Source organism: Oncorhynchus mykiss, chromosome 4 (assembly GCF_013265735.2).
Source record: "Oncorhynchus mykiss isolate Arlee chromosome 4, USDA_OmykA_1.1, whole genome shotgun sequence".
Lineage (NCBI taxonomy): Eukaryota > Metazoa > Chordata > Actinopteri > Salmoniformes > Salmonidae > Oncorhynchus > Oncorhynchus mykiss.
This window is the reverse complement of record NC_048568.1, coordinates 19,196,493-19,213,332: the sequence shown is the minus strand read 5'-3', so window position 1 is coordinate 19,213,332 and position 16,840 is coordinate 19,196,493. Positions and strand designations below refer to the sequence as shown.

Here is a 16,840-nt window from a genome sequence, read left to right as displayed (position 1 = left end):
GAAAAACATGCTGTTCTGGGCTTTCTTAGGTCCTTCTTTGCAGCTCCTGGCCATATAACCAGGCAATAGTCAAGATGTGACAAAAGCAGAGGCTGCAGGACTTTTTTGGTCAAATGTTATGTTAAGAATGCAGAGCACCTCTATCACAGACATACTTCTCCCCATCTTTACAGCAATATCATCAATACACCTTGACTATGACAGTTTACAATCTAAGGTATCACCAAGAAGTTTAGTCTCCTCTACTTGCTCAACAGCCACATTATTCATTAACATATTCAGCTGAGGTCCAGTACTTAGGGAATAAGTTGTACCAAATACAATGCTTTTGGTTTTTAGTTATGACCAGGACTAGTTTATTCCTAGCAACCCATTCTACAACTGACTGCAACGTTTTGTTTAGAGCTTCAGAGATTTTACTAGCGTGGGACACTGACATGTACAGTGCCTTCAGAAAGCTGAAATGTCTTGAGTCAAAAAAAGTGAAACACCTTTGTTATGGCTAGCCTAAATAAGTGCAGGGAGTAAAAATGTGCTTAACAAATCACATAATAAGTTGCATGGACTCATTTTGTGTTCAATAATAGTGGTTGACATGATTTTTGAATGACTACCCCATCTCTATACTGCACACATACAGATAATTGTAAGGTCCTTCAATCAAGTAGTGAATTTCAAGCACAGATTCAACCACAAAGACCAGGGAGGTTTTTCAATGCCACGCAAAGAAGGGAACCGATTGGTAGATGTGTTAAAATAAAAAAGCAGACGTTGAATATCCCTTTGGGCATGAAGTTATTCATTAGGCTTTAGATGGTGTATCAATAAATCCAGTCACTAAAAATATACAGTTGCCGGAGAGGAAGGAAACTGCTCAGGGATTTCACCATGAGGCCAATGGTGATTTTAAAACAGTGAAAGGATAAAACTGAGGATGGATCAACAACATTGTATTTACTCCACAGTACTAACCTAATTGACTGAGTGAAAAAAAGAAAACCTACACCGAATAAAAATATTCTAAAACATGCATCCTGTTTGCAACAACGCACTTAAGTAATACTGCAAAAAATGTGGCTAAGAAATGAACTTTTTGTCCTGAATACAAAGCGTTATGTTTGTGGCAAATCCAACACAACACATCACTGAGTACCACTGTTCATATTTCAAACATGGTCGTGGCTGCATCATGTTATGGGTATGCTTGTTATCGGCAAAGACTAGGGAGTTTTTTAGGGGGGTATTAAAATAAAATGGAATACAGCTAAGCACAGGCAAAATCCTAGAGGAAAACCTGGTTCAGTGTTCTTTCCAATAAACACTGAGGAGACAAATTCACCTTTCAGCAGGACAATATCCTAAAAGGCCAAAAGTACACGAGTTTCTTACCAAGACGAGATTGAATGTTCCTGAGTGTCCTAGTTAAAGTTGACTTAAAATCGTTTTGAAAATCTAGGGCAATACCTGAAAATGCATTCCAGCAATGATCAACAACCAACTTGACAGAGCTTTAAGATAAAAAAATAAAATAAAAAATAAAAAGATTGGGCAAATATTGTACAAGCCAGGTGTGCAAAGCTCTTAGACTTACCCAGAAAGAATCACAGCTGTAATCACTGCCAAAGGTGTTTCTAACATGAATTCTTTCAAGGGGGGGTGAATACTTATCTAATCAAGATATATTAGTGTTTTATTTTTCGCAAATGTTTAATGTTAGAATTTCTTCCACTGACAGAGTATTTTGTGTAGATCGTTAACGAAAAATGACAATTAAATCCATTTTATTCCCACTTTGTAACACAACAAAATGTGGAAAAAGTAAAGGGGTGTGAATACATCCAGAAGGCACTCTGTAGTGTTGAAACATCTGCATACATAGACACACAGGCTTTGTTTAAGGCCAGTGGTAGATCATTAACGAGGAAACATTAAAAAGGGCCAAGATAGCTCCCCTTTGGAATACCACGCTTGACATGTTTTACGTCAGAGAAGCTCCCATTAAAGAAAACCCTCTGTGTTCTAATAGATAGATATCTGCCATATCTTGGATAGAGAGCTGTTGTAAAGCCATAACATGAGTTTTTCCAATAACAAATGACCGTCAATAATATCAACGGCTGCACTGAAATCTACACTACAGCTCCCACAGTCTTATTATTACCAATGTCTTTCAGCCAGTCAGTCATTTGTGTGACATGTTTCACCTGATATGAACATAGTAGTAAGTAAAGAAAGTATTTTATGATCTCTTTTAATTGTTTTTAGTATATCGTGGCAACTTAACATATTCTAAATACAACAAATACTTTACATCTAATAACACTTTACAATTTTGGGAAACAAAGGTAACAAGGTTGTGTTTACCATCAGTATTTTCTAGAACTCGTAATAAATGGTGATGTTTCAAAAACAAGTACACAAAATATTGAATGTTATAGGTCACTTTTGAGCTTTAACTTTATAAATCAAATGTGTTTGTCCCAAAAGCATTTGATAGCGATGTAGCCTACTTGATCCATCATACATGTTAATTGTCAGGGGCAGTATTGACGCAATGGGAGTCCAGTATAGTGTTAGTCCTTATTGTTATGTGCTGCCCTCTGCTGCTGAGCAGAGGAACATCTAAAGAGACGACAGTATGACCCTGAAGCAAAGTGGTCCATAAAATAGTTACCTACATTTATATTAGGAAACACAAATAAAAGAGACACTGAATATATTAAATCGTGATTTTATAATTTTTAATGTCAATGCTACAGTACTTACATTTTCTGTTGTTATTCAGAATGTTATGTTACAAAGAGGAAATAGACAGGCCTACATTCTCACTTCAAGTACCCTAACAAACCTCAAGGTTAACTTTAAGGCCCACCCCCATTCCCTAACAGAAATATGAGTACATTTCCAATTTCCATGATTTAATAAGAAAAAAACACTGACATTTCAAAGACAGAGACAAAGTAGATGAAGTCAACAGTGCAGTGAAGTAAAGAACATTGTTGAACAGAAAGTAAACCTAGAGGTTGAATGGGGAATTGCAGTCTAGATGGCACAGCACTGGATCTTTTAATCCTTCTTCAACCCGTCTCGTCCAATTCATCTACACTGATTGAAGTGGATTTAACTAGTGACATCAATATGGGATCATAGATTTCACCCGGATTCACCTGGTCAGTCTTATGGAAAGACAAGGTGTTCCTAATGTTTTGTACACTGATTCCTCAACAACAGTAATAGAATGGAAAAACTAAGACTAATCTGTTTAGACTCAAACTGACACTTGGTTCACTTTATGCTTAAAGCTGCAATCCATAGCAGTGAAAATGCCGAGTTCATTTGCGATATTGGTCAAAGGATAAAAGTGACCTTTGATATTTTAAGTAGAAATTGTGCATAAATATCTCATTTAAAAAAAATAATAGGCGTGCCAAAATTCAGCATTGTAATATCTCCCTTTGTCTCAGGTCAGTGCGACAGCCATCAGCACTGATCTGACGTGAGACAATGATGGACAAGTCAAAATGCTGATATAGAATTAAGTTATTTGTAATTTGAAAAAAAATAAATAAAAAAATTATAATAATCTGGTGTTTTGTGGTGGAAAACAGCAAGGGTCAAGCATAACATGTCAACCCTGTTAGCTATAGATACAGGCTAGAAATATTTTACGCTTGAATTCAATTGCCTTTTCCTGCTGCACACAAGCTTCCATTACCTCGCCACAAGGGGATTTATGGCTGATTTAAGATGAAGTCACTTTATTTGGCACTTGCTATGGTTTTTATTTGTATCTGTTGATGTTGTAAAATAATTAAGAATGTGTGCCCTTTATTGAAGAATGTTAAAATTAGGTGAAATACTGTAAAACTGGGGCTTTTTTCTCTAAAAGTTTATTGTAAAGTTACACTACTCAAAAAGGCACCTAATTGGTGGAACACATATTACAACAAAGACTTCAAACACCAACAAAAATCTCTCGGACATCATTGCACGAGCGATAGAACAGCAGGGTATGTATGCTGATTTCTTTTTTACACCACAATGCTGGGTGCTCATTTCCTCAAAACAAAAACAACAAATGCTCCTGGGGCAGTCCGTGGCTCCTTTGGCAGATTTCAGCTTTAATGTACCAAAGCAACAGCTATGTAAAGTGGGATAAGGCTTTCAGGATTTTCTTCATAATGACACAGGAAAATGACCTGATTCATGGTGGGCTGTCTGGCTGACTTATTAAGCCTTGGGGGAACAGTAAAGATTGAACCTTTATTTAACTAGGCAAGTCAGTTAAAAACAAATTCTTATTTACAATGACAACTGAACAAGGCAGTTAACAGTGGGTTAAGGGCAGAACGACAGAAGATGCAGTGGGTCTTTGACCTTGAAGTGTCCAGGTAAAGAAGGCAGCAGTTTAGAACCCTACAGTCCACAATGGAACACAGTTCTCCCACCAAGGACAGGGAACAGTAACTTCCCAAGGACCCGATCCTCTTGAGTTTTGTGACTTGGTACAGAGAATAAGTGCATTTCTTCCTCCATCTGTGATGTCCAGTGTCATGCAGACATACAGAGAAGGCCAAGAAGTCCAGGTCTACCAGTAAAATGTCCACTCCTTCATTTCTGCAGTTCATGGGAGGTGCTGAATGTAGGCTTAATATGTAACTAGGAATTGAAGCTGCCCCATAGGGTACAAGACATTAAAGCTTAAAGGCGTACCATTCAATTCTTGCTGACAGAATTGTCCATGTATAAGTAGCCACAAATGATATTGAGCTGAACATGGTGTAAAACAATCAACATATCAACACACTGTACACAGCCACGACACTTCGGGTGAAACCTGGGGGTGATTACCATATGACAGATTAAATCACTTTAGTTATTGATTCAAATGAATTCATGTAGAAGAAGAATAATAACACTGATAATCTTCAGGTCCTCCCATATTTAAAGTTTATTTGCTGGTCTAGAAGAGAAACAGGTGATGTCATTAATAAACTAATAATTTTGCTGAGCTATCAAGTCATGACCGCGTACGTACATGCTCTTCAGCAGTGCTGTGAGGTTCTGAGTTCAGATTATGTAAAATGGCTTCTCTTAATTAAGGTAGGGAGCATTGACAACACTATACATTTTTTAAAAATCAACAGGGTTTCAAAATGCACAAATATGAATCATCAACACAGCAGTATCGCAATCATTTGACATGATTGTTGCAGGAGATTTCAGGGCCTGTTACTGTTAATAGACTGAAGGTGAGATGACTATCTGTAGCCTACCTGTCATGTTGCACGTTCTCTGGTTACTCTCGAAGTGGAACTGACGTCAGGCTTGAGCGATATACTCTGATGCCTCACGCTCGTGTATATCTCAGATTTTCTTTTGGGTATGTTTACCAAGAAAGTACACACCTGGAACAGATAGGCAGGATGTAGCTAGCTAGAACGACTGCACCAACATTTGCTAACGTTACGGCCATCAGCTAGTTAGATTTATGCTGATTATATTTCATGCTAATTATTTTTTAACTATTTAGATATAACTTAGCTTCATAAATGCATAATAGTCATAGTTGACATAAAATACATCTGATCAAACCCAGACAGGTAAACATTCCTGGCTAGCAGTTAACGTTATGTTAAATCCGACAAAAGTCCCTGCGAAAATACATTTCATTTTGTGGCGTTTCAGGAAATTCCAAGTAGATGAAAACATTGAGACGATTGCATATTTATAAAATACAATAAATAAAGCACCCAAGTGTGTTATTTTCCACAGCGCACATGACACGAAATTGATGGAGGTGTGGAGAGGCATACTGTATTGTCTATGTGGACACGCCTGGTGCCCAAATTGGTGACGCGTTTCACTCAGCGAGTCTAGTGGAGACGAACGGATCCGTCAGTTGTCTTGATGAGCCTCTCAGATAGCTACTGTACTTACATGTATTTTTTTAGCTAGTGTAATTTGTGTTTGTTCCTAGAAAATTCAACTACAATTTGAAACTTGTCTGCCAAAGTTGGAACTTGGGAGATTGTTCAGAATCATTCAGTTGTCCATATGTTTTGTACAAAAATAAAGGTACGTGAATGCAGCAGTAGTAGGCCTACATTTTAAACTGAATAATAAATAAATAAAAATGACTGGTCAATTGTGTCAGGGCGGTGCCCAAGAGGCAAAAAATAAGAAAATAAATAATAAAAATGATCCACCCACAGGAGCCCGCTCTCAATGTTCAAAATACACCATAGAGCATAATTTAGCCATAGAGGATCAACAGTTTATAAAAAATAAATGTGGATTACGTTATCAGAAGCACATACAGGAAAGGCTATCTGGTAAAATTAAGGAAACACCGACATAGTGTTTTAGGGTGTTACGCCACCACGAGCAGCCAGAACAGATTCAATGCTCCTTGGCATAGATTCTACAAGTGGATTTAAACCATTCCATCGAAATGCACCCCACACCATAACATATACTTTGTATCACTTGTTTACTCAAGTGTTTCCTTTATTTTGGCAGTTACCGGTATGCCTACAGTCGGGAAGGTACAGTTTGTTGCTTTGTGGCCATAGATATAATCGGATTATAAACTATATCGATTATATATATGGTTGGTTACGCTGTCGATTTTCCTTTTGCAGATTTCAAAATACAATCGCTGGAAGAATGCACTGTTTGGAAAGAGAAGACTAATCGGTCTGTAGAACCAGTATATAAAAACAATCCTCAATCCCAATTTGTAGCTAACAGAAGCACTGTTTATTTACCTTGCCACGACTAGTGCATCGACCATCACCGTGAGTAGCCTATGGCTTCATCGTTTGGTGAGTCAGTGTGCCAATGGAAATTGTATTTAGTAGCCTACAATATACTCTTTATATATTTCGTCCTTATATTGTACAATCTGTGTGTCGCTTCATTGGTATGGTTTGTTTGTTTGAATTCATTACCAGATTGATCTACATTTGTTAGTAGCCACTCATTTTGGTCATTTGTGTGCCATTAAAAAATAAATCAGCTAATGTCTTCTGTCATACAAATGACGTAGAATTGAATTAAATGCGTGTTTAAAAGGCTGGGTGCCTATGGTTTCTTAATCTGGTCCCTGCCAACAATACAAAGAAATAATAACACGAGGAATAAATACACAATGAGTAAGTATAATTTGGCAATATACACGGGGTACCAGTACCGATGCAAAGTGCAGGGGTACTGGGTAATTGAGGTAGATATGTACAAGTAAGTGGTGACCAATTACAATTTACTTTTCCCTCACCCATCAAAATAAACATCACTTTATTTTACAAGTTGTTGCCGACTGAACAGATTTGTCTCCTCACTACTCTTTAAAACATAACAATGTTGTAATTGTATTATTATTAACAACAAATCAACACAAAAAGTACATGGGGGAACAAAAGTGTATATACACACACATACAAAGGACAATTGGGCTAGGGGGTACAATATCACATTACACAAGGTCCTTATGGGACATACACACATAGTTCTAACAGCTGTTTTGTTGGTAGAGTATTTAATAGTCTTAAAATAGTTCAATTTATTTTTGCAAGGTAAGAAAATGTGTTTTGTTTGTACATTTACATTTGTGAATATGAAATTTGGTCAAAAGAATAATGAAATTAATCTAATAAAATTATTTAAACTTATATCTATCATAAGAAAAGAATCCATGCAGCACATCTCCCCATAATAGCGTAAAATAATCATAAATGTGTTCAATTATAAATCTACTGATGTCTTGCCACAAATTCCTTACATGAATACAATGACAAAAAAATTGCAAATGCTTCTGCTTGGTCATTACAGAAGCTACAATATTGAATTTGGATTTTTTTTTACTTCTTCATATAGTGGTTGGCAGGATAATATTTATTTATAATTTAAGAAGAAACTTCCTTAATTGTGTTAAGTAGGTATGTGGCAACATCCAAACTTTTTCTACAACAGATATTATCAATAAAACCATTTCAGTAAGTTTCCTGTTGAAACAAGGCTCGTATAGCTCTATTGTTGTTAAATGGACTAAAACAAAAACAAGTCTTTCCTACTGATGAGTCAACAGGGTTAATTGTAGGTATGTTCTGAGGGTCAGGGCCCTGTTTCAGAAAGCGGGTTTTGTGAAAACTCAAGTTATTTGACTCAGAGTTGAAGGAAAGTCTGGGTTTTCGGTTTCAAAAAGCCAGTTCAGTTTAACTTGGAGTCAGTGACTATGGCAACATACTCCGTGGAGCTAACCTGCTCGCTGGCAGGTTTTCAACTAGCCCCGAGTTTCTCCTCCTCTTTAGCTGAAGCCTGCAGACTTAAGGTGTCAGACATGGCGTGTCCTTTTCTTGAAGAGCCAGTTGAAATTGAAGCACAAATACCACCCTCTCTCAGTTGGGAGAGGGTGATCATGCCCCGCTTGGATGTTTTATCATTCCCTGATTATGTTTGTGCAGAAAAACAGAAACGTTCAATCGATCATTCATCTGAACAATATTCTCAGCCCTCATATCGTTCATATGACACATTGTGGACATGCTCTCAGTTTGGAATAAATTAATTTGTTGCACTTTGTTTTTTTGCCAACGGGAGTTTTCTATATAACATTGGTGACGCTGAGCATATTTCCAAGGCAACCGTCTGTTGGGCCGTCAGAAATGTGACTCTTGCACTGAAACGTTTACTGTACACTTTTGTGGAGTTCCCAAGTCACAGACTCACAAGACTCAAAGAAGAATGCCACAGAATTACAGGTATCAGTCTAAGCAATAATTAATGTATTTAGTATGAAGCACTAAATCAGTTAATGAGCTTCCTCCAAAGATACCTTCATCAATAGGTCACCCACTGTTTTGACTGAGGGCCATCTCTTCAGCGTCTGTGAGTGGTGGTGGACCCCACCCGTTTTTCAGCCCTCAGACTTTTTCTATTGGTTATAATTGAGGTCAAATTTGAACATGTCCAGTAAGCACAAATTCAGAGACATGTATGTACAAAGGAATTTAAGTGTTACTTTCAAATACTGGCAGTGTTGGGATGGCTGAAAAACATAATTTTTTTGCTTAGAAAATGTCACTAACTACTTAAATATATTATAGGTTGAATGTTGCCACTGAATGCTGTTTAATTTGGTAGGGTAGGCTTAACAACATCACAATTTCTTGTAATGAAATGATACTTTACCTGTTTGAAGTATATTTGTATATTTCATCTTCAGTGTCTGCCAAGTAGGTTTTGTGCCTGTTGGGTTGGACATGCAATAATATTAAGCGCGCGCGGTACACACGCACACATAAAATGTTGAATAAGTGGAACACGAGATACAACTTCTTAAAATTAATACTCACGCATTGACTTGGTCAGCAATTTTCTGCCACGCAAACTCACGTTATTTTGCTGATGCTACGGCATTTTTTTTCCTTAAATATATGCACATATTCTGCATACGCGTTCGTTAACATTTCAAACTCCACTGGGGAGCAGTAGGAGGTTCGAGACCTTTTCTCCTGTTGCCATGATGAATCATGTTATCTGCGTTCCATTGATGATGGCTCTTTATCTCCTCATGCACAAGTTAACCAAGCTTTGATTTAACTCTTTGTTATCACCTGCTCTGTAACCGAAAACTCTGAGTTTGACAGCTCAGAGTTAGTCAACCCAGAGTTCAGGTTTAAACTCAGAGTTTGTTAAACTTTCTTTCTGATACAGGGCCCGGGTCTTGACCTCAAGAATCAAGCAGCATCTAAAACAATTGCAAAATTCCACACCTGACTCTCAGCTGCGCGATATACTTACATACGTCATCAGTTTGGGCACCAGGAGTGTCCGTATAGCCAAAGATAGGAGCTTACTTATTCATTAATTTTCTCGAAATCTAAAGGAACAATTTAGATTCGAGCCAATGTCTTATGTAGTTGAACTTGTTATGACTCCAACCCTGTGAGAGTCACAAACTGACACGTTTTCATTTTCGTCAAAAACAACTTTATATAGAAAGAGTGCCTCTGAGTTGACGAACTGCATATGCGCAGTTCGGCGCGAGACGACCCGATAACGTGTTTCTACGTATGAGTTTTGCTAGCGGAGGTCGCCTACAAGTGTGCCCAGGGATCTTCATAATGCACTGTCTTTGGTATAGCCTCTCCCTGGCTAGGTGGCTGGCTAGCTGCTAACTGTCAAACATGCATGTGTGAAGCAGAACACTAAGCAAAGCGATAACGATTCATCGGTGTTTCTGCGATCATCTGTAAATTACTGAGTGGTCCGTCCAATATTATCTTCCCCCTCAATGCACCCAAGCGCCATGAAATTGTTCCAGGCAGCGATGGTGTTATAAGGCTGTCGCTTGAGCATTCTGGTAGTTCGTGTGTGTTTGTGGCATCTTCTAATTGATGTAGTTTCTCAGAATGTACATCTAACATGGGGATAGAGAATGTGGAAAAGTATGTCGTTTCTAGAAAATACTTTCAGCCATGTGTCTTCGACTTACAGAGATGGATGGCTAATGTCTTTGACATGCTAAATTTGACATAGGCATAGGGGCAGGACATTGCGCCGTTTGTGGTAGCTGTTTTGTTCCTCATATTTAGCGTTAACTTTTAGAGAAACAAACAAAAAAATATATATTTTGCGTTTTCACTATGAAGAAGTAAAACAAAAGGAACGAAACAGTGACGACTAAAGGCAGAACAGTCCCACCAGTAAATTATTACAACAACAAACTACTTGTAATGGTCTGCTAATAATAATCTCCACCTCCTTTACAGGTAAAATAAGCTTTGGATAATGGTTTGTTTAACTTTGCAATCATTGTTTTTTTGTCTTGACATGGATGCGAGTTTGGGAAACTCTGCTCTATGTGACTGGAGCCACGCATCAGGTGCCAGGTGTGCAGGAGCTCTTCGCCTGATCAGTGTCCTTGACCTCATCAAGCAGTAAACTTGAGTTTACCCATTGCGGTTTACCATAGCATTGGTGTATGCTCATCGTGAGGGTTATTACCTTGAGAATTCCTCTATAGTACATGTCTGAGTATAGGTCATTATCTGTTTTACTTTAACAGTGAGACAGATGGTGTATGGGTGTTATAATGGCAGGTTTGGTGACTGTGGATCTGTTCTAGACATAATTCTGCTGATCTACCCCACACTGGGTCATCAATAAAAGTACAGTCTATAGTGTTTACAGCATTTTGGTAGAAATGCATCCCGTGTTCAAATACATCCTCATTAATGCAGCAGCCTTGATTTGAATAGTTGAATAGGATCATTCATATACTTTATTCATATATATATATATACTCCTTAATTTTCAGTGTTTCTCATGTTTCAGAGCAGAAGAAGCAGTGTAAATGCTGAAGACCTTTTTATAAACAGGAGAACCCAAATGTTAAGATCTGCTACTGTTATCTTGTAACATGTGTATCTTAAGTATTTCCACCTACAGTAGGCCTGCAACTTGGATTTTTCCCATTCTCTTTCAGCCCCCAAGCCCAAAACAAGGAAGGAGTGAGATACTGTTGCTATCCAGCAGGGGGCAATATTCGTTAAGTAATGAGGTGAGGAGTAGAGAACGAACATGAGGTAAAGGGAGTAGCTAACAAAGGGTTCTCCTGAAACAGACTTGGAACACAACCATGGGTCCTATGGATTTGTTTGTCTGACAAAGAAATCAAATGTACTTTTTCATCTTTTCACTTATTCGCTCAGCCTTTTGCATCAGCACTCATTTTTATTTTCATATTATTGACAGTGTTTTATACCCTTAGAGCATAGTTTGAATGGACAGTGGACACTATCCATGGCCTGTAAAGTGCCTTGCTGCTATAACAGCCTCTACTCTTCTGGGAAGGCTAGATGTTGGAACATTTCTGTGGGGACTTCCATTCAGACACAAGAGCATTAGTGAGTTCGCCTACTGATGTTGGGTGATTAGGCCTGGCTCGCAGTCAGCGTTCCAATTCACCCAAAGGTGTTCGATGGTGGTGAGGTCAGGGCTCTGTGCAGGCCAGTCAAGTTCCTCCACACCGATTTCGACAAACCATTTGTGTATGGATCTCGCTTTGTGCACAGGGTCATTGTTATGCTGTTAACAGGACAGGGCCTTCCTCAAACTGTTACCACAAAGTTGGAAGCACAGAATCGTCTAGAATGTCATTGTATGCTGTAGTGGGGCGGCAGGGTAGCCTAGTGGTTAGAGCGTTGGACTAGTAACCGGAAGGTTGCGAGTTCAAACCCCCGAGCTGACAAGGTACAAATCTGTCGTTCTGCCCCTGAACAGGCAGTTAACCCACTGTTCCCAGGCCGTCATTGAAAATAAGAATTTGTTCTTAACTGACTTGCCTGGTTAAATAAAGGTAAAATAAAAAAATAAAAAAATAAATAAAAAAGTGTTTCCCTCCACTGGAACTAGGGCCTAGCCCCAGACCATTATTCCTCCTCCACCAAACTTTATAGTTGGCACTATGCATTGGGGCACGAGGTGTTCACCTGGCATTCGCCAAACCCAGATTCATCCCTATATGCTGTATTATCATTGTTGGTGATCAGGCCTGCCACTGTTGTGTCATTGGCAAAGGTAATGATGGTGTTGTGCGTGGCCGTGCAGTCATGAGTGAACAGGGAGTACAGGAGGGGACTAAGCACACACCTCTGAGGGGCCCACGTGTTGAGGATCAGGGTGGCGGATGTGTTGTTACCTACCCTTACCACCTGGGGATGGCCCGTCAGGAAGTCCAGCTTTAAAAAAAAATATATATATATATATATATATACAGTGCCTTGCGAAAGTATTCGGCCCCCTTGAACTTTGCGACCTTTTGCCACATTTCAGGCTTCAAACATAAAGATATAAAACTGTATTTTTTTGTGAAGAATCAACAACAAGTGGGACACAATCATGAAGTGGAACGACATTTATTGGATATTTCAAACTTTTTTAACAAATCAAAAACTGAAAAATTGGGCGTGCAAAATTATTCAGCCCCTTTACTTTCAGTGCAGCAAACTCTCTCCAGAAGTTCAGTGAGGATCTCTGAATGATCCAATGTTGACCTAAATGACTAATGATGATAAATACAATCCACCTGTGTGTAATCAAGTCTCCGTATAAATGCACCTGCACTGTGATAGTCTCAGAGGTCCGTTAAAAGCGCAGAGAGCATCATGAAGAACAAGGAACACACCAGGCAGGTCCGAGATACTGTTGTGAAGAAGTTTAAAGCCGGATTTGGATACAAAAAGATTTCCCAAGCTTTAAACATCCCAAGGAGCACTGTGCAAGCGATAATATTGAAATGGAAGGAGTATCAGACCACTGCAAATCTACCAAGACCTGGCCGTCCCTCTAAACTTTCAGCTCATACAAGGAGAAGACTGATCAGAGATGCAGCCAAGAGGCCCATGATCACTCTGGATGAACTGCAGAGATCTACAGCTGAGGTGGGAGACTGTCCATAGGACAACAATCAGTCGTATATTGCACAAATCTGGCCTTTATGGAAGAGTGGCAAGAAGAAAGCCATTTCTTAAAGATATCCATAAAAAGTGTAGTTTAAAGTTTGCCACAAGCCACCTGGGAGACACACCAAACATGTGGAAGAAGGTGCTCTGGTCAGATGAAACCAAAATTGAACTTTTTGGCAACAATGCAAAATGTTATGTTTGGCGTAAAAGCAACACAGCTGAACACACCATCCCCACTGTCAAACATGGTGGTGGCAGCATCATGGTTTGGGCCTGCTTTTCTTCAGCAGGGACAGGGAAGATGGTTAAAATTGATGGGAATATGGATGGAGCCAAATACAGGACCATTCTGGAAGAAAACCCGATGGAGTCTGCAAAAGACCTGAGACTGGGACGGAGATTTGTCTTCCAACAAGACAATGATCCAAAACATAAAGCAAAATCTACAATGGAATGGTTTAAAAATAAACATATCCAGGTGTTAGAATGGCCAAGTCAAAGTCTAGACCTGAATCCAATCGAGAATCTGTGGAAAGAACTGAAAACTGTTTCACAAATGCTCTCCATCCAACCTCACTGAGCTCGAGCTGTTTTGCAAGGAGGAATGGGAAAAAATTTCAGTCTCTCGATGTGCAAAACTGATAGAGACACACCCCAAGCGACTTACAGCTGTAATCGCAGCAAAAGGTGGCGCTACAAAGTATTAACTTAAGGGGGCTGAATAATTTTGCACGCCCAATTTTTCAGTTTTTGATTTGTTAAAAAAGTTTGAAATATCCAATAAATGTCGTTCCACTTCATGATTGTGTCCCACTTGTTGTTGATTCTTCACAAAAAAATACAGTTTTATATCTTTATGTTTGAAGCCTGAAATGTGGCAAAAGGTCGCAAAGTTCAAGGGGGCCGAATACTTTCGCAAGGCACTGTATATATATATATATATATATATATATATATAAATATACTCTGATTTTATTGTAGGAACACAAAGAAAGTACAAATAATGTAAAATAAAAGAACAACAAAAAAGATCTGTCAGTTACAGTGCACGTCATATCTTCATCATCATATTAGTTACATTGACATCTTTGAATTAGACCTTTTTCAAGTATGAAACCCATTTTTCCCAATATTTACCTCTCTCCTGTTGAGTTCTTAAAGCAAAGGTAATTTGCTCCATGTGGTATATTTATTTTACAATATCTATCCATTGTGTCACTGTGGGAGGGTCTTTTTGTAGAAATTTCCTACTGAAAGCCTTTTTACTGGCTGCCAGTAGGACCTTCAAGAGGTACTTTTCTCTATTGTGTAAGTCATCAGGTATTTCAGCCAAGTACAAAGAAATGAATGTTTGTTCGATGTCAAATCCCATTATTTTTCCAATGTTCGATCTTATTTCTCCCCAGTAAGTTTTGATTGCGGAGCAGGACCAGAAGATATGAGTGATCCACCCTTGATAGCCCACATTCTCTCCAACAAGGGTGTAGGGAGCCAGTCTGTTTTGATTTCAGTTTAGGTGTTATGAAGAAACGTATAACATTCTTCCAACAGAATTCTCTACATGACCTGGAGTTGGTGGAGCTATGTTGAGTCTCTAATATGTTCAACCATGTTTCATCAGTTATTTCAATGTTAAGTTCCTCCCATTTCTTTTTAATATAGTTTGTAGAATGTTTCTTTGGTGATTGAATACCCAAGTAGAGATTTGTAAATGTTTTTTTGTTACTCCCCAAGTTGTATGCGTTAGTGAATACTTGGATTAATTTGAGGTGCTCGAGGGTCAGTCACTTTTATCTCCCTTAAGAAATAGTGTCGGACTTGTAGGTATCTGTAAAAATCTTGTTTATCCAAGCCACGTTCTTTACTTTGGTCCTGGAAGTTATCTAGGTCCCCATTCCTTATAATTGTACTGAATGACGTGATGCCGTTCTGCGTCCATTGTTTAAATCTGCTGTCCGGGATGAAGCTGAGGTTGTATGCGGGCCAACTCAGCAGTTTGATCTCTCTGTCTAAATTATTTTGCTTAACTACCCTAAATCATGTCTTCAGAGAGAAATGTATCCACTGATTTTGTATATTGTATATTTCTATTACCATGTCCTTATTACCCATACAGTCAGTTTTGGGAATATCTGTCAAAGTAGTTTCTATGTCTTTCCATTTGGATTCGTATTCTGAATTGCACCAACACACCAGAGGTCTCAATTGGGCTGACACATAATAATCTTGTAGGTTTGGTAAGGCCATACCCCCACTGTTTTTTGGTAATTGTAATGTTGTATATCTAATTCTTGGTCTCTTACTGTTCCAGATAAACCTTGATATCCGTTCATCCCATTCCCTAAACTGTTTAGGTGGGATTTGTATGGGCAGTGATTGGAACAAATACAGTAACCTTGGCAGGATGTTTATTTTGATTGTTTCAATTCTACTACTAAGATCTAAGGGAAGTGAATTCCACCTATAGGTCATCATATATGTTCTTGGTGATGTTATCGTAATTCATGCAATAAAGTTTGGGTGTATCTTTGGTAGATATGCTCCAATATATTTAATGGATGAAGAGGTCCAGTGGAAGTTATACCTGCTCTTCCTGTGGGGTATAATTATATACTAGGATTTGGGTCTTGTGTACATTAAGCACATACCCTGAATATGTTCCAAATGTTTGTAAAACATCCATCAGTCTAGGTCCACTTGAGCCTGGGTCTTCAAGGAATAACAGAACATCATCAGCATACATGCATATCTTGTGTTCACTGCCTCTTATTGTTATTCCCTCTAAGGTTGGGTCATGTCTTATTGCCTGTGCTAATGGTTCGAGGTACAAGGAGAAGAGCGTGCGTGAAAGATTACAGCCTTGTCTTGCCCCTCGCTCTAATTTGATCGTTCGTGTCAAATGTCCATTTATCTTTATTCTAGCGGTCGGACATGAATACAGTGTTTTGATGCACTGTATCACTTCTTTGTTGAAACCAAATCTTTCCATAACTTGGAATAGGTAATCCCATCCCACTGAATCAAATGCCTTTTCTGCATCTAGGCTGATTAATATTGCACTTGTCTTATTCTGAGTAATGTGGTCCATGACATGTAGTGTTCTCCTTATATTGTCTTGTGTCTGCCTATTTTGTATGAAACCAGTTTGATCTCCGTCAATACATTCTGGGATTATGTTCTCCGTTCTGTTGGCTATTATTGATGCATATAGTTTATAATCTGTGTTAAGAATTGCGATAGGTCTATATGAACTGCATTCTTATCTTTACCCTCTTTTGGGATTACAGATATGATGGCCTCCCTCCATGACGGTGGGAGACCCCCCTCCCTCAGAGTCCAGTTAATACAGGCCTTAAGTAGAGGTGTTA

The 16,840-nt window shown here is 38.6% G+C and overlaps 1 long non-coding RNA gene across 2 annotated transcripts; it reads right to left on the bottom strand.

Annotated features, from left to right (window-relative positions):
- Positions 1-2,629: 2,629 nt before the first annotated feature.
- LOC110522248 lies at positions 2,630-10,261 on the bottom strand. 2 transcript variants are annotated; one of them, XR_005051481.1, is made up of 4 exons: positions 9,357-10,261; positions 9,193-9,249; positions 5,277-5,408; positions 2,630-4,963 (listed from the first exon to the last, which is right to left on the bottom strand). It is a non-coding gene; the product is annotated as an uncharacterized LOC110522248 (long non-coding RNA). The 2 variants fall into 2 exon arrangements; XR_002473277.2 differs by having other exon boundaries at positions 2,630-5,408.
- Between the last annotated feature and the right edge of the window lie 6,579 nt (positions 10,262-16,840).